General features: G+C 36.0%; 2 protein-coding genes across 5 annotated transcripts in view; both read left to right on the top strand.

Moving 5' to 3' along the window:
* Nucleotides 1-19,448, top strand: part of LOC105222359 (zwei Ig domain protein zig-8) — a 282,802-nt gene that overhangs the window by 1,971 nt on the left and 261,383 nt on the right. For all 4 annotated transcript variants that reach the window (XM_049451727.1, XM_049451728.1, XM_049451726.1 and 1 more), the window contains exon 2: nt 15,372-15,431. The gene's annotated coding sequence lies outside the window, so the exon portion shown is untranslated. The remainder of the gene's footprint in view (nt 1-15,371; nt 15,432-19,448) is intronic.
* LOC125777292 (maltase A1-like) overlaps nt 1-19,448 on the top strand; it is a 213,632-nt gene that overhangs the window by 160,601 nt on the left and 33,583 nt on the right. The gene's annotated exons all lie outside the window — the stretch shown is intronic.

The raw sequence follows: 19,448 nt of genomic DNA, 5'->3' as shown, positions 1-19,448 counted from the left end.
TAAATGACTTATTTACTTGTGAAAATTTCTGACTTTTTCCAACCTACGTTAGGTTAGGTTAAGTACATCTGGTAGGCAACTAAGCCACCAGGTTGGTCCTTTGCGACTCCCGATGGAGTTCAGTTGATAAATCCACAAGAGAAGCATATAATATCACTGGTGCTCTGCTTTAGACACCTGCAGTCTCCTCTATCTGTCAGCACCATCCAGCGAGCGTGTGTCACCACCAGTATATGTACATAATGTTCCGACAGTCCCTTCTATCGAGTATCAATTAGAACTTTATGTAGATCCGATCTACCACCCAGGTAGCCTGTTACAACAGGTTTTGCTATTCTTCACCATGCTTCTGTCAAGATCGTCATATAGACTTTCACAATAGCAAAGACCTCAGCTTAAAATATACTGCAATGGTCTGGCAACATAAAAGGTTGCTTTATGCCTAACTCTGGCAGTATGTTCCCGTACCAACTCCCTTGTCCATTTGTGAGCCATCCATATAGAAGCTTATGGTGTTGCGGCTATCTAACACACCTTTAAGCCGGGCATCTTTTTCAATGTTTACTTTGATCATTCTTTCGCAGTTGAAGTGGGGTCATGTAGTTCCATGAAGAACAAAAGGAGAGACATCAGACATCCTAAAAATTATAAAAACATATACAGGGCCTTCAAAAAAGAGTGATATGATTTACTGAAAAAAAAAAAAACACATTAAATTTTAAATGAATTCAAATGTATTTTAATTAAGTTCTGAGCACAACATCATTCAAGTGGTCTTCTTGAGTTTTTTTTTGCAGAAAGAAATTCGATAAACCCCATTTTCGTGTACTTTTCTCACTAAATCAAGTCGTATGTCAGGAAAGCATGTTTAATATTGATTTCTAACGCTTTAAGAGAGTATGGTTTATTGCTAAAGACCAATGACTGCAAATAACGCCACAAAACGTAATCTTATGGTGTTAAGTTTCAACTTCTTGAAGGTCATTTAATGTCCAAATTCCTTGAAATAATTGGATTTCCAATTTTTGTCGCAATAATTCGATTGCTGCACATGCTGTGTGCAACGTAGTCCCATCATGTTAGAACCAGTTGCCGTCAAGATAGCAGTTGATTGACGATTGCTGCCATAAAAAGTACGTTATCACCGATTTATAGCGTTATCTATTGACAGTAGCAGTGTCATCAGCTTCATTTCGAAGGAAGTACGGACCGCTGATTCCATCAGACCAAAAACCACCTTAAACTGTTAGTTTAAGTGAATGTTATGGTTGCAGATGAATAGTTTGTGAATTTTCTTCGTACCAGAATCGACTTTTTTTTATTTACCGCACAACTTAGATGAAAGTGAGCCTCATCGAAGATGATGATTTTCTTACAGAAATCGTTTTCATATTGTTCAAGACAAAATCAGCAAATTCAAGACACTTACGGCGGTCCAATGGTTTCAGTTCTTGAGTGAGAATATTTTTATGTGAATGCAAGCCTTTCTTAAAATCTGCCAGGTTGTAATTTGAGACAGTCTCAATTCTTGAGAACGTCTTGGAATCGACAAACTGAGGGTTACAGCAACGGCAGCAATATTTTCATTACTTCGAAAAATCCTTTACCTTATTAACACTTGAACATTAAGTAAAGAAAATCTGCGGACGAAATAATTTTAAAATTCCAAAGAATAGCTAAAGCAGATTACGATCATAAAATAGCAAAAGCGCACTAAAAGTTGCAACGGCACAACGATTATTTTGATAATAAAACTGAATAATTTGTGTCGTTGTTCGCGTGTATGTTTTTTCCATGAAGAAATTGTAAACATTACTGAATACAATGAAAAAAATACAGATAATGGCATATTAAAAATGGCCGAAACGATGCTTAGAAATCATATCATTGCTATTGAAAAACCCAGTATGTTCATACAAATATAAGTGATTAACATGATAAGCTGAGTCGATTTAGACAAACCCATCTGGATGTCCGTTTGTCTGGTCGTCCGTCTGCCTGCAGATGTTAAAACCAAATGCGGGAAGAGTTGGCACTTTGTTAGTTGAATATGGAGTTACATTGCAACCGGGTGCCGGACCTAAAATACGGCAGACTTGTTAGATGGGCCTCGAACCCTACCAAGGTGGTAAGTGTGTCCATTCCACACTGCCAGTTGGTATTGACAATGCCATTTCATTTCAGGGCGCTGATCAACGAATTCATTTGATCTGCTGTGCTTTTGAGCGCCGTGGGTTAAGGCTGTCGTGAGCAGGTACACACGTCTTGTTCCCACGTTAACCACACCGGATGTTGCCTCTATATACGCGATACTGCCAATGTTCACAAACAGATGACAAACACTTCCAAATTTCCGTGAGAAGAAGAAAAACTTAACTCATCATAAAAAATTGATAGAACATATCGTCGCCTAAAATGTAAAACAACGGCCCTCATGGTGAACTTAACAATTCTGCTTTTCTTCAATTAGAACAAAAACCCAACTAAATCGGATATTACATTTTAAACCGAAGTAAATCAATCATTAATCTAATATGTACGCAAGTAATCGATACGGACAGATTTGGATTTACTGTCCATAGAAAATATAATAAACGAAAAATGTTCAGCTTATTTTGGGTACTATAAATTATATTGTGGGGTTTATGTATCATACAGTTAACGCAAGGGATGTAAGACAATACATTCGGTGTAAGGAATCAAACAGATTCATTCATTCCTTCTACCAATTTGAAAAACAATTTTTAACTTTTCAATAAATTTACATATTAAACGCAAAAAGCGCTGTAAAGTCGATCGGAACGTCGTACATGAAATACTTCCTAAACCATTAAGACATACAACTATATGTAAATGGTTTGAAACGTTGAAATCAGCCCAGTAGTTTGTGATATAAAATTGTATCCATAACTGAGTCGTGTTACTCATACTACCAAAGTTTTGAAATTTTTCCACAAAGACACTTCCAGAATTATACTTCAAATTGTTATGGTTTCTTTTGATTGACAAACTTTACATATGTTGCTGCTAAGGTTTGTATATAAAACCCTTTGGAAAGCGTGGAATGTTTGGAAACACGTATACTACGCCAATGGAGAATTAATGAGTCACTCAATTTTCGGGATATCGATACAAATTCTGCAAACACCGTTTCCTCTGTTCATTTGCTGAAACCACCGACATCGGACCAATATAGCATACAGCTGCCATACAAAGACGAACGAACCAACGAACGAACTCATGTCTTTGTGTGTAAACATCTTTTTTTGGCGAAAAATGTTCACAAAATTTGGCAAGAATTATTTTCTAAGGCAACATTATGACATCTGACGAAGTTATTCAGAGCGAACAGCTATTGCATATAGCTACGATACAACCTAAACGCACAAATCCATGTCCCTTGTAACGGGTGATTTTTTTGAGGTTAGGATTTTCATGCATTAGTATTTGACAGATCACGAGGGATTTCAGATATGGTGTCAAAGAGAAAGATGCTCAGTATGCTTTGACATTTCATCATGAATAGACTTACTAACGAGCAACGCTTGCAAATCATTGAATTTTATTACCAAAATCAGTGTTCGGTTCGAAATGTGTTTTATCGACAAATTTTGTTCAGCGATGAGGCTCATTTCTGGTTGAATGGCTACGTAAATAAGCAAAATTGCCGCATTTGGGGTGAAGAGCAACCAGAAGCCGTTCAAGAACTGCCCATGCATCCCGAAAAATGCACTGTTTGGTGTGGTTTGTACGCTGGTGGAATCATTGGACCGTATTTTTTCAAAGATGCTGTTGGACGCAACGTTACGGTGAATGGCGATCGCTATCGTTCGATGCTAACAAACTTTTTGTTGCCAAAAATGGAAGAACTGAACTTGGTTGACATGTGGTTTCAACAAGATGGCGCTACATGCCACACAGCTCGCGATTCTATGGCCATTTTGAGGGAAAACTTCGGACAACAATTCATCTCAAGAAATGGACCCGTAAGTTGGCCACCAAGATCATGCGATTTAACGCCTTTAGACTATTTTTTGTGGGGCTACGTCAAGTCTAAAGTCTACAGAAATAAGCCAGCAACTATTCCAGCTTTGGAAGACAACATTTCCGAAGAAATTCGGGCTATTCCGGCCGAAATGCTCGAAAAAGTTGCCCAAAATTGGACTTTCCGAATGGACCACCTAAGACGCAGCCGCGGTCAACATTTAAATGAAATTATCTTCAAAAAGTAAATGTCATGAACCAATCTAACGTTTCAAATAAAGAACCGATGAGATTTTGCAAATTTTATGCGTTTTTTTTTTTTAAAAAGTTATCAAGCTCTTAAAAAATCACCCTATATAAGTAACTTTCTACTTTCAAAAGTTATTTTTATGAAATTTGGTATCTCTCTGAACATATTTTTCAGAACATACCACTTATCATTTAACTGCCTTCGAATTGACCGATCAAAATTAAATTGTTGTATAGAAACTTATTTATTTGTGAAAAATATTACTTAAGTAAGAACAAATAGATAGAAACTGAAGCTTCAGTTAACTCTGAAAGTATGTCACTATTATTTTGGGTAGCTTGATTTGAAAAATTTAGTTAATTTTGTAACATTATGTGCAAACTGGCTCCATGGGGATAAACGCAGGTAGTGCTATTACAAAATATGTTAAATAATTGGAGATATATTACGACATCTTCAGATATTTTTATTTTTTGCGACAAAGAGCTCTTCGTCAAATGTCAATATTTCTTTGAAATTTTTGATCACCACATCTTTGTTTGGGGATATCATATTTATTGCTCGCCATAATTTTCATCACACTTTGTGTTTTAAATATCGTGCTTCAAACTAAGTGAAACATTCATGCAAAAAGCGACATTTTAAACAAAGTGTGATTAAAATTATTGAGATTAAAAAAAAACAATCTCAAACTCATCCCAACGGGACCACATACAGCGAAATCTCAGTACACTATGCCTTCACGCTAGCATACACACGATATAAAATAACAGTAAAAGTGAAACAGGACGCAATAACTGCGACGAGTAGAACTCCATTAGCATTGAATGAGTGGCTGTGGAGCGCCGTCAACGGGAGCGAAAGTCAAGTTATGCAAAGGCCAGACAATGCCGCGCTCCTTTATAAATTTCACACTTCGCAAAGTCACGAACCATTGACGCAAAACACATCGACACACACACATACACATACATGCTTAGAGACGCTCGCACTTGATAGTAGAAATGTAGATTGAAGTGTTTGTCAAATAAAAGTCAGCACGGCGATGGCGGCGGCGTCACAACAGCGCCTAAGTGCCAGTGACAAACAGACAATGCTGAAAACTGAGAGAAAAGCAAAGACAAAGCCAAAGCCAAAGCGGGCATGTGCTCACACTACATGCCGTGTAGATAGTGAAAAGGCAGCCACTTTTTGTGTCACAAGAACAATGCGAATTTTATTATCGCCCGAGTCAGTGTTAACACTGTTGCCGCCGAGGCTGCTGTTGACCTTTAATGTTGGGCGACAAATGCTGATATTGTTGTTATTGTTGCTGCTGCTACCATAGACACCTCCTGCCACTTTCCGACACGTCGCCTCATGCGCAACGGCGACAACTTTAAGTGGAAGCTAAACAAGAGTTATTGCATTTGTGTGTGTGGGCGTGTGTGCATGTGACTTGGTGGCCATATTGCCCGCAGAGCGTGAAGAAGTTGAGCAGAGGAAGTTCAGTCAAAAGTCAGGCATCAAAGTCGCGCGTCTGACATGCGGCTGATGACGTGCTTGACACTGTTGGCGCTGTTGTTGCCGAGTCATTAGTATGCCATAAAACACACACATTCCAGCAACACACGCACGCACATATACGCCCGCACACAATACCGTTTTGCCTGCTCAACTGCTTTTAAAACGGGCATAGTGTCAGCGATGCGTGGTGATATTATGCGGTTGGTTGTTTGGCAATGCCGTTCATGTGTGCCATGGCGTATGAGTGCTCTACCACACACTACTTGTTTTGGCAATTTACATACTCGTACGCCAAGCGCAAACTAGCGCTTGTTTAGTAAACAAACTATTTTGCAGACAATAGTCCGTTGTGCTGGCAACAACAAAGCCCACGCAACATGCACACACACACCCATACATGTATGTACTTGTATGTATGTATCTGCGCTGATATGCTGCTGGTGGCTGTGTGTCTGTTGCTACTTGCTACTTTCGCTGCTACTTTCACTGCGTTTGTTGTTGTTGTTGTTCTTGCGTTTTTGTTCAGACACTTTTATGAAGTTGCAGCAAGCAAAGTTGCATCCAACAAGCGCATAAATAGCGCAAAAGCGCATAACCTACTTGCTCGTTTGCATGCGTAAAAATATCCTTGCAGCAATTAAACAGACATTTTGCGAACTCGCATGCGAAAGGCGCAGCCGGCAACTTGTGCAGGCGGAAAATAAACTTACGGAATTTATTTCACATAATGCTGACATGCGAAAGTGCGCAAGTTTAAGAGATATGCTCCGATTGCTGCAACTTAATCTGTGACATTTCTAAAATAAGCAGGGAAAGTGAGTTTTCTGGCATGCATACGAGTATGTAGTTATGAAGATATTATTCTGAGAAATTCAAACAGCATAATTATGACTGAATTTATGTTTGCTCAGCTGGTTATGTATGCTGCTGCGGTGGGTAGCGATTTTAGAATTATATTTATACTCATATTTATATATGAGGTGTCTGGAAGCGAGATACAAATTAAAGAGCTGAAACTTTAAAAGTTTTGAAAATTAATTATAAGTTTAAGAAGTAAAATTGTTAACAACGGCGGCATCTAAGCTTTAATATCTCTCACAAATGCGTATTTTGCAGGACAAAAGTCTATAAAAATATCAAATTTTCGTTCGAATACTTCACCAAGGATTGTGATATTAATTTGAGCAATAAGCCATACCAAATTTCGGGGAGATGTGTAGTTCAATAAATAATGGCTTTCTATGCAAAAACTGGATTTTTATCGATTGGTTTGTATGGACACTATATATTTTAGTGAACCGATCTCAACAATATCTCACAAAATTGCAATGTGGGTTTGAAAAATAATCATTGCCAAATTTTGGGAAAATATCGCGTCATATAGGAAAGTTTTCTATACAAGGAGTTTTTTTTTATTTTTTTGTAATTTTGAGAAAATATCTTGTGAAATGCAAAGGTTTTCTATAAACGGAGAAGAATTTCAACGTTTTGTTCGTATGACAACTTTACGTATAGTGGTCCGATATCGGCGGTTTTGACAAATGGGCAGCTTTTTGGGGAAGAAAAGACGTTTGCGAAATTTCGGATTGATATTCCAAAAGCTGCGACTCGCCCTGTCATTGTCATACTCATAATATTTTTATATATTTTTAGTGTTTCTAACTCTAACTTTTGGGTTTTAGAAACGTCGTGAGAAAGTTTTATCCTACTCAGGGTACTAAAATTTGGTACACAAATTATGGAAATCTTACAAATTATGGAAATCTGTAACCTTGAAGGTGTTCTTAATAAATAAATATTAAGATAAAGCGGCAAAATTTGATTGGGCACCTTTAGAGGTATTTATAATTCTTTTTTAGTATGGCAAAGTGGCAAATTGTATATTATTTAAGTCTTGTCGTCTACTTGATAATTCAGCAAATAGAAACTAATCTCTCCACGAAAAGTTCCTTGTTCTCCTTTTTCCGCAAGACATATAAATATCGCCAATAAATTGCTCAGACAACCGTTGATACTTTAAGGGATGTAACTATAACCTCCAAATCACCACAAATTTTGCGGAAACTGTATAAAATCAATAAAAGTGTTTCGAATAGCATCATTTTATTATGATATTTATTTTATGGCACAAAATATACAAAAAAAAAATAATAATAAATATTTTTATTACATTAATAAAACAGAATAGTATCTCTCGAATCCAAAACAAGAGATTTGTAGAACAAATATCCACGCTCATTTAATATGGCATTACAAAACCGCGAGCGCAATAAAATCCATAAAATTCTGTGGCTTCTCTGGTTTTTGAAGCAAGTGCGAAGCCGTTTTTTAGAATCGTAAAAAAGATGACGGCGCTTAGTACTCGTGATATATTTTTATGTTCGTTTATATGGGGGTAATAAAGTTCACTCCTCCTTGTTTCATGTGCTGCTTTAATAAAATTTAAAATTCAAACTGTTTAGTTTTGATTTCAATCAGTTCATTTTTACCAATATCAACTGCTAACATATATATCACACCACCAAAGAACTGCGCCAGAACTATACAAAAGCGTGGAGGAGAGACTTTTAGTTTTTTTTTTACCAATAAACTACTGATTCTAAAATTATTTAATTTATTTGTATTTGAAGTAAATGTCTAGATAATTTTAAGCGTGTTATTCAAGGTAAAAATAGTGTTTCTCTTTTATAAATTCTATTAGCAATGCTTTCCATTTTAACAATTTCTAATTTCATTGGACGAGCGTTGTGTTGTTTTGATTGTTAGCAGCCGATTGTGTCTGTATATCGACATATTGTATGATCTGGTTCACTAGCTCGTACCTTGTTTTATTCTAAATAATTTCCTTAAATGTCACAATTTATAATAGACAGAGCTAATGATACTTGTATTTAAATTAAAATATTTAATAACGAAATCAAATTAAAAAAATATTTATTTACTTACAAAACAAAAAAGTACCTGTTAAACCTAAATAAGCAAAAAATATATATTTATTTATCAATATTTATTTTGTTGCCCTCAAAGTAATCCCCGCCAGACATCAAGCACTTATGCCAACGATTTTTCAGGCATCAAATACTCTTCCTAAGCACTTTTTGGAGTGGTATTCAGCTCCTTCAGCGAATTTTGCGTTATCTCTTCGATCGATTGAGAACGGGTTCCACGGACGGGCAATTTCAGCTTGGGGAACAAGAAATTATCACAGGCAGCCAAATCTCGTAAATACGATGGCTGACCTTTGGTGTTCATTGCGTTTTTGGTCTAGAATTTGGTCACAATAGTGGCTCGATGCGATGAAGCATTATCATCGTGTAAAATCCATGAATTGTTGTTCCACAACTCTAGCCAATTTTTGACGTATGTTCTCACCTATACGGCTCAATGCGGCCAAATGAACTCCTTATTGACTATGTATCTCTCCAGAACTCCACCTTGATTTTAGGGCGTTCATATTTGTCATAGTAATTAAATAAAGTCCTACCAATTTAACAGGATAGTGTGACAAGATAAGTTGAATTCTGGAGGTCTGTGATTACCCCTGGCATGCTGATGAGGTGAGTTTTGCGGAATTGGATTTCCCACAAAATATCAATTCCTGGCAAAGCTAAAATTTGTGTCATACTAAAGATGACCAAACCAAAGGAAATTTTATCGACCTTGTTGAAATCTATTTTATGTAAAGTACTGAAATTACTTAAATGAATTATTATTGCTCAACTATTAAATTAAATCCACAACTGTCGTGGAAACTGTTACAAACAACCGTTACAAAAGCGAAGTAACAACACATTCTGCGCTCATGCAAACAATATAAAACTAGGTCTTTAAGTAGCATCATCAGATCAAAGGGCGAATAGGTTTATTATTGCAGTCAAAGATATCAGAAAGGGATCAAAAGCAAAATATTTACGAAATCTCCTCCAGCAGAGATTTCACGATTTTAATGCATGAGTAACAAAATTTTGCTTTGCAGACTTAGCAAATATGAGACACTCGTTTGCAGATAGAAATTTCAAAGGTGGGTACGCACATTAAATTTAATAGCCTGCAGCAACAACAAAAAAGTCATAATGAACAATTTTTCAATTTAAGCATAAACTAATAAGGAAGCCATTAAGCAAAATACCGGAAGACGGGTATGCTGAGTGAAGTGTTGCTGCTGTTTACTTGCCTGGGTGGCACCGCTATTTCGCCCACTAAAAAATAATTAAATTTCATCTCATTAGCTCCGAACGAAGTTCGTCTGCTTCACCTGCGTAAATGGGGAATTGAAAAAGGAAGGTAGCTCGACTCTTGTAAGGTCGAATAAGAAAGTGAAAGAAGTATTCGAGTGATGTATGAATTGTTTAAGATATTTGAATTTAAAGATATTATTTGAAGGAGTATTTTAATTTATTGTTTCAATCATTAGTTATGGCCGATACCAAAGTTTATATATAGTTATATGTGTTGCAAACTTTAATTAAAAATATAATATATATTTATTTGCATGGAGAGCAATTTAAGAAAACTATTACCAAGAAAAAAAGCCATTTAAGACAATTCATAATATTTTAAACTTTCTTAAATTTCAAGGTTTATTTGAATAATAGCCGTATGTAGATAATAGATCTTTATAAAAATGCCCTGAATCGAGAAAATATATTAAAGGTTTTGACCTATCGAACCTCTAAGGCTAAGCATAACCTACAAACTAAGTCATATCCTTCGCCTTTAACTTTTTATAACGTTGTGTGAAAATAAGTAAGCATGCCTACTTTTCTTCTGTCATCAGTCTAAACACCATTAGTTTAGTAGATTGTAGAATTACTTTTGCAAAAGCGAAAGTATTGAATTAGAGGTTAACTTCTAATGTACTTACATTCAACCCATTATTTAGTTATTTTATTTTCTCGTTGTCCGCCTTCCCGTTAAAAGCTAAAAGTTCATAATTTTGTGGAAAGTTTCTCTAATATATATTTAACATTGACAGTGAAAATAAAAAAGATCAGGCAACTATAACATATGTCTCCCATATAAACAACTTTTTTCTTCTATTTTCTAGTTTTTAATCGAAATGTATGATTTATTATCTGGGATATATGTTTCGAAGCCGGGATCAACTTTAAACATGTTTATGAAAATATACCTAACACTTATTTTTGTAGATATCTGTTATAAAAGTTTTCAAAATCGATCAAAAATTATTCTAGTCCCCATACAGAACTTGTGACCCTAGTGCGTATAATTGACTCTTTGCCAAAAATATCGATCAATGTGTGAGATATATTTTTGAAATCCGGGGAAAATGTTTTTTGATAATATTATATTCTTATCACATATTATTAAATATAATCGAACTTTGGCTAACTTTACACCACTTATTTTGGACTATATGCGAGTTAAGTGTATAAAATCTGGCAAAGATGTTTATAAGTGATTACCGGGGTTTTGGCTACTACAAAAATTAAAATTTTCCCAAATTTTGTTTTTTTTTCATTTAATAAATAAATTAATTTATTATAATTTTGGAGCATATCAAAAAACAGAATTTCAGTAATACTTTGTGAATTCTTAATCAATTTTTTTTTGGAAATTCAGCCATTTACAGCTGGTTTCCGCCTAAAAGCGTCTCCTCGCGGTGGTCAGTAGACGAAAGATTCATCTAAAATTAAAAAAATAAATTTGAAAGAAGGTCTACCCTGACGGGCTGTATCTCAAAGGTTCTTTCATTGTAAATAACTTGCAAGAATCAAAGCCAGGGGAAACCTTAATGTGCTAACCGTCCAACAGGGGATAGAAATCCAAACAGTTATGTATGTATACAGTTGAACTTAACTCGAATCACCATAATCCACAAAAAAAACTTCGAGTTATGGAAGGAAATTTGTATGAAATTTGACTTCTATTGCCAATAAAAGAGTTCGATCTATAAAAGTTCGAGTTGTGGATGTTCAACTGTATACATTTGTACACTAACCGACATATTCGACAAGAGGTTAGTTGGAAAAACGAAAATTATTACGCATGTATCGCATATTGGAGTTGAGAGCAGTATCGACCCGATTCAATCTATTTTAGCCAATCTTACATACTGATATGCCACATGCTAATAAAATGTTCTTTGAGGCTCATTGCAGCCAATCATCATCACTCATATGGAGTAAAGTCACCCAGATGTTATGTGTTTATTATATGGTACTAGGTCAAGGTTTGCCCTATTTTATCTATTTTAGGCACAAATATGCACTGTTATCAGTAAAATAATATCTCCCATTTTCATATTGATACCCCAAATGTTGCCGATATATGCGGTATAACGTCAGCTGGAAGTTCGAAAATCCTTACGTTAGATACATATACATATGAGTGCTAAAGCAAGTATTGACACGATTCAACCCATTTTGGAAAGACAGACATACTATTGTCAGGAAAAAACCACCCTTTTTCAATTATATATGCCATACATTGATTGATAATTGCAATAAAAAGTCAATTATAGGTACTGTGGTCCAAATATTCGGTACTTACTCTTCGAATAGTAGAGTTTTAGTTCTTACGCAATATTTTTTTAAAAAATGCACCTCAAATCATAACATTCTTGCAAGTTTAAAAAGTATAAAATGTTGGGTTACACCCAAACTTAGCCTTTCACTACTTGTTACACAAGTTTAAGTTGATTTCATAGACTTCCTCTCCCTGGATAAAAACTATTACGGCTGGGAACCAGTGTAGTAGCCTAACATCATTGAGTTATCCAAGTAGGGAGGAAATTTGTTGGCTTTGAATTATGCATGTGATTATCGCATACAGTTTCGAATTTTTAGTGAAAAAGTTCAATGACCGCCTACTACTTTATGCTCCATATCCATGCCATGATCCAAGAAGGCCGGCAGAGACCTTAGCTACTTAAGTCTTTACCGTACATTTTATTTCGGCAAGTGTTTTTGTAGTACACACTTACTAGCATATGTGATTAATTTATATTTTAAAAGCATTCAATCTCCTTTAGTAATAACGGTAATCTATGTAAAAGAGCAAGCTTCTTTATAGAAAAAGCAATAGAGAGAAAACAGATTCAAAATTCAATTGCCTTATTAAAGTTCATGCCTGAACTCGATTTCGCGTTAATTTCCGCTCAAATGCAATATTTTTTCCAACAAAAATATATTTTCGCTTCAAAAGCGAGAATTCTTTAACTCGATTATTTCGAATTTCCGTCGCTGAAGATAAATGATACGTCAGCAGATATGTGTTTATATAAACATACATATATTTGCTTGTATATCATTATCGTTACAAGCTCATGAGTACGTGCGTAGACGCCGACTGCCAGAATTAATTTAAATTTGCTAAATTTGACAGTTGAGAGGCATGTAAATACTCCACACTTGACTGACTCGCTGACTGACGGCCTGACGAACTGATTGTTTGGTTAGTGCATCTTTCTGTGCCTTTGTATGAGTATTTTTGACTGCTTGCCCGAGTGAATGAATGACTGAATGTCATTTAACCATCAACGCCCCCAATGACAGCGGTCGCTCATACACATGCACACACACTCATGGGTTCATGCAATATTACATTTACACGCTTGCATAGGCGCATTCGCGGCGCACATGTGCCAACTCTTGTCAGACATTTAACGAGGTCATGTTTGTGGCTTTTTACTTTATTTCATTTCAGCTCCTTTCATTTTTTAAATCAACAAAAGCTCTTCCGCTGCGCCTGTCATTGCGTCTGGCTCGTTGTTCACTGTCACATTAGCGGTTTTGTTGTTGCCGGCTGATGCTTGCAGCTCCTCATTGACGTTTTCGTAAATATACGCTCTGCCCTGGCAAGTAAAAGCACAAATGTTGTCGTCGATATGAGTTTGGTGCTCCCTGGCGTATGAGTAATATTTTTCATATATTCTTTACTTTGCAAACGTTGTAGATGTTTGTATATGTTTGACGCTGCTTTATATTCAACTGTTGTCACATGCACAACAGCCTCATTGGTGTTGATGGCTGTGAATATATAAACATGTTACACGCAGCCATTACTGCGTCGCTGGCAAACACACTTTAAGCACACATTCTACTTCATGCATGCCAAAATGAATATATTTCACATACACTTTGGCATGGCATGCATTTCGCATGTATCTATAGAAAGTCAGAAATTCAGTTATCTGCCGTTATATGAACTTGTCAGCGCGTATAAAGCTCAAGTTTGGTCGTAAAGGCAAAAACTTCTGAATATTGTAAGAAAATGTCTGTGGCGTATGAAGTGTTTATTCTTGCATATAGTATACATTTTAAGATCGAATGTAAATGGTCTGAAACTTTAGTCATATTTTGTAAATATTCTAAAAGTGGAAATGTATTGGTGAGAGCACACATATTTTCAGTATCATATCAAATAAAATCTTAACGAATTTTATAATTATAAAATGAAGGTGATGGATCCCCAGCTTACCTTGGTTTTCATATAGAAAACGCAATGAGTTTTATGCCTACTATTGACTTTAGAGTGTAGCACATATGCACATTGGTTAAATTGGATATAAAATGGTAAGGTATCGGTAATGTCGTGGTCTTCTTTTCGGTTAATTCACGTTGTAGAAATCACTTCTTCAACCTGATTAATGGAGACATAATTAAAAACTGATCGTACAAGTACAGACCCTTGGTGTAGTACCATAATCTGTTCAGGTGACAACGTAGTCTTCAATGCCCTATATAAAATGCCGCAAACTGCTTTAAATTTTTTTTTGTAAGAGCGACTAGTTTCTTGAACCATTTTGCGTCGAACTCTACCAGTAAGAGTCTTGCCTGTCGAAGCCCAGGCACTTGTTACTAGTGACGTTTTCTACTGCTCCTTTTCTCTTTCGGTTCCTCTCGTTAAGTTTGGGGCCAAATCGAGGAACTATCGCGGTCCTATTGGACTGGTTGTCATTGCTGTCGCTTCTTTCGCCAGGAGATCGGCTGGCTCATTGCCGTCGAAGCCTCTATAGCTAGGGATCTATGCCAGAAATACACTGCTTTCAGCGACAGCCTTGTTAGCATTCTTGTGCCCTCCAGTACCATAGTTGATTAAATTTTGGACGAGAATGTCTAAAGTGGCACTTGACCAACAATGAGAGTGATAATTCAATGCTCGTGATAGTTTTTCTTTAGTATTGTTTGATGCATGGACCCATTCTGTCATTTTCGATAAATCAATGTTGTTAGAGACTTCCTTCTTCTTTTGACGCACCAAAAAGTGCTCGACCCGTTAATTGACTAGAACTAGTTAAAGTCTCTAACAAAAGCAATAAAAAAATAGAATTTCACAATATCTACAATGTGATGGCTTTACTCGGATGATCCTGGCTATATATTTTAGTAAATAATATTCTTAAAGCCATGATAAATGAAAGCGGATTCTGTTTTTGGCCTTTTATTCTTATAAAAGGATGGATGTTTTATAAACACTGCAATACCTGCAAAAGCTCCGCTTTGAAAAGTTGCAAGCAAATAAGTTAGAATTTTACTCACTAATTGTGTGTCTTAGAATCATAAATTCAAAAGTACTCTAACTGTGAATATAAATGCCATTTATAAAATATTTAATTTTAAGATTTAAGATTAAAATTTATAGAAAATATTTTAACTTTATTTTACAGCTGTGAATCAATGGACTTTGTACGAAATTCAAGCACCAGCAAAAAGAGATATCAGAAAAGGTAAATCAAACTCAACAAATAATAATCACGAAGCCATTTAAAAGATATTCCAAAATGAATAAGAAATGTCTTTATGCAAATTGTATAGAAAATAAATACACAATAACATGTTTACGTATATGTATGTGAATAAGTACACACATTTTATATTTAAAAGCGGTTAACATTCACATGTCAATGAATAGTCGTATCGCATGTTTTAAAATCTTTAAGCACGCACAAATTGCTGAAAAAGGATTTCATGTAAATTTGCTGGTGTGCGTACAAAAGAAATTGCTGTCGTGTGACAGGCGACGCGACACATCGGTGACAAGCCAGCTTTCTCAAGCAAAAGCATTAATACGATTTACATGTAAAGAGCAGAGAAAATCTCATTTTGGCAGATAAAATCAACACAATAAGAGTCTGCAAAGAATACAGCAGAATAAAATGAGAATTACGAAAATGTAATAAAAGAAAAGGTGACAAGAAGTGAAATAAGAAAACTTTAAAACGAGACTATGTAGGATAAGAACGTTGGATATATAGGAAGCCAATGCAAAATATACAATTTCAAGAATATGATTTATGGAAATTAGTTGGGATACATAAAGTATTTATGTATGTGTTTGTTTGTGATTTCTTAAAGTTGAATTGTAAGTTTAACTAAAATTTGCTGTGATTGGGATTACAATTGTTATAATGATGAAGTTATTTGATACATGTTGGGTTTAGTCGTAGTAAATCATAGACGCGGAATCAGCGCGTTTTCTATATTTGTCTATAATATTTGAAGGTCAAATTGTGTTCGGATGGTTAAGTCATATCGGTGTAAAAAAGCTGGTCAAGCCATCGAAGTTTAATTCGGTAAAAGTTACATGAAATATATACGATTGACGCTTTATTTAATAGTAAGAGGAGTTTCACTTCCAACACCATTTTCTTTCAGCTTTGACTTGAATTGAGCATTTTCATTTCTAAAAGCTAAAGTAGAAGGAAATGGTAATAATGCAAGCGATCATCTGTGGTCATTACACTACGGCATAAAATGTTGGCTTTATTCTATGAAAAGCTCAACACACTGCTTTCTATTTAAATGCGCTTGCCAACGAATCGATATACGCTTACATAATTTTATGGAGAGAAACACGAAATTTTAATCTAATTAACAACATATTTATAAATACACTTACATATATTTTTTCGCACAGCTCCCAGGTGGTCAGGCAACTTTATACGATATTTTCCTGCTGTTCACCGCCTGCCGAAATGAGAGCTACCCAGCTCACGACACATGTAAAATACTAATTAGGCAACCAAAACTTCAAACTAACAGAACAGCCAAAAACTAAGGAACTAAACCCTAACCAGAGAGCAATCAATTGGATACCTAGTAAATTAAACATTATTAAATTTCCTCTTAAGCTCGCTATTATATCATTTATTCATATCGTCCACTCCGTGCCACTTTTAGGCCCACCTGCTGACATCTGGCGTAGTACAGTTGGCATTCTAGGCTATTATTCCGTTCTTTCCGCTAGTTTGCCGCATGATTGATTGTTTACATTAGGCGAATGACATCGCCAGCATGAAACTTCAGCGCCAGCGGAAAGAGTCTAGATTAAGTTATTGATTATTTAATAGCGTTTTGCAAATGTAGCGTGTTTTCTGCTGCCAAGTTACACAAGTCGCTATATGGTTGTAAGCCTATAAGCGTTTGTAGCACAAATAGTTAATTTCTTTTCTATTAAATTTCTTAGCCCACGCGATTCATTATTAAATCGTGGGAATTAAATGCGAAAAGCTTCAGCAAGGAACTACAATAAAACTGGTTTCTATGTGCTAATGCGGAAAATCTGCGTGGAGTTGTGATTGTGTATATTGTATATGAATTATCATTATTTCCTCTATATATAGTATTGCGTTAGTTGATGAATGTCTTATGGCTAATTTGCTGCTGGTCTTTGGCATTGTTTCATTTAAGCATTAACGTTATATTTCCATATATAAGCAGTGCTTTTCTCCTAAAGACAGACTGGAGTATCGACTTTTAATGAGCTTTCGGTCATTTCGCAGATAATGTCAGCTTTGAAATCCAACGCAGAATAATTATTTCTAATAGGTGCTATATACTTTGGACTAAGTAGGCAATTGAGAAGTAAAGTCCTCTTTCGGCGAACAAAAGTCAAACTCTATAAGTTGCTCATAATTCCCGTCCTGCTATATGGTGCAAAGGCTTGGACGATGACAACAACCGATGAGTCGTCGTTGCGAGTTTTCGAAAGAAAGGTTCTGCGGAAGATATATGGTCCTTTGTACATTGGCGACGGCGAATATCACATTCGATGGAACAATAAGCTGTATGAGATATAAAACGACATTGACGTAATTCAGCGAATTAAAAGACAGCAGCTACGCTGTCCAGGTCTTGTCGTACATTTGGACGAAAACACTCCAGCTCTGAGAGTATTCGACGCAATACCTTCTGGGGGAAACAGAGGAAAAGAAAGACCTCCTTTGGAAAGACCAGATGAAGAAGGACCTGGCTTCGCTTGGAATCACCAGTAGCGCCGCTTAGCAAAAAGAAAAAGTTTATGCCAGTAAAGAAGAAAGAAGATCTAGATGCTCACAGCTTACAATGCAGGACCAGTGCACAAGATATACTCAACTGTTTTCCTGGCACCTTGCCTTAGACATTTCCTCCAGCCTTTTCGATCTGTTCGCCCTATTCTGTTGGGGTCCCAGTTAGTATTTCAATCATGTTTCTACAGTCTCTTCTATCGAGTGTCAATGGGAATTTTGTGTACTTCCTCTTCTACCATTTTGCACAAGATTTTGGCAGTTTTGCGCCCAGGCAGCTCGTTCCATCGTGTTTCGATTTTCTTTACCATGCTTCTGTTGAGATCATCGTATAGACATGGCATGGGTTCTCCAATGTTGATCGCGTTTTCGGATTTTGGCCGTTCCTCATTCATCGCAATCTCGTCCACTATTGCATTGTTCTCAATGCCTTTGTAGCCTCGCAACCAGTAGAAGTTAAGTTGCTTACTTCTTCCCAAGACACTTCTGGCTGCTATGCGATACGAGGTTGCTGCTTGGCTGTCTATACGTTCAAATATTGAAATACATTTTTTTTTTTGAAGAAACCCTTCAACTTAAGAAGCCCCATAATCTGACTTAAAACGAAATGAAATTTATGAAAATTTATTTTATTTAAGTATATAAATCTATTTTTACTACAAAAAAAATAACTTGTCATAAAAACTGTTTTGAGAACATTTCTTAGCAATTAAAATATTAATAAAGTTTTGAGGAAGCCAAAGTTATTTGCATAAGATGCTTACCAGCCACACGTACCTTTTCCGGATGCAAGCAGGACTTAAGAGTCAGTAACAGTTTTGGCTACAGTGTGATGCCACTAGTTAAAGGTATAGCTATTTTGAAGTAAACTCCGATTTCTAGATATTCTAAAGATATGTATACCATAACGCATTGCTGGAAACCCCTTTCGACGAGAGTCGGGTATACGTCAACTAAGTTACCTTCTTCCAGATAATTTGAGGAATATTTTTGCCGCTTAAATAATAAGCATCAATGATTCCACTCAGTCCCTTTTTCAACTGTTTGCGTGTTCCAAAGTTACCCAGAAAAGCATAAAAATCAACTGGCTGCAGACGTCTCACCCTGTTTACCTTAACGCATGCATAACACTTCACTTTAAATACAGTCGCAGTCACAACAGTTCTTCGTAGTTGCAAGCTTCTTTATATTCATCTGTACAAATTTGACTTTGCTCGCTGCTTTCATTCCATGCAGGCGTATATTCTCGCACAACTACACCCACATTCATGCGGCCATAAAAGTATAAATTCATGTGTTGTTGCCAAAGTGTTAGTGCACTAGTACGAGTATAAGCTCTTCCTTGTAGAAGTGGCGAAACAAAGTCAACGAGCTGTGAACAAAATGCATGCGAAGTGTTTTAAGAATTTCCATTGTATTCTAAATAAAAGTGTATAGTAGAAGCTTCTCTGAATGCCA

This window comes from Bactrocera dorsalis, chromosome 3 (genome assembly GCF_023373825.1).
Source record: "Bactrocera dorsalis isolate Fly_Bdor chromosome 3, ASM2337382v1, whole genome shotgun sequence".
NCBI classification, from domain to species: domain Eukaryota; kingdom Metazoa; phylum Arthropoda; class Insecta; order Diptera; family Tephritidae; genus Bactrocera; species Bactrocera dorsalis.
This window is presented reverse-complemented; position numbering and strand designations above follow the sequence as displayed.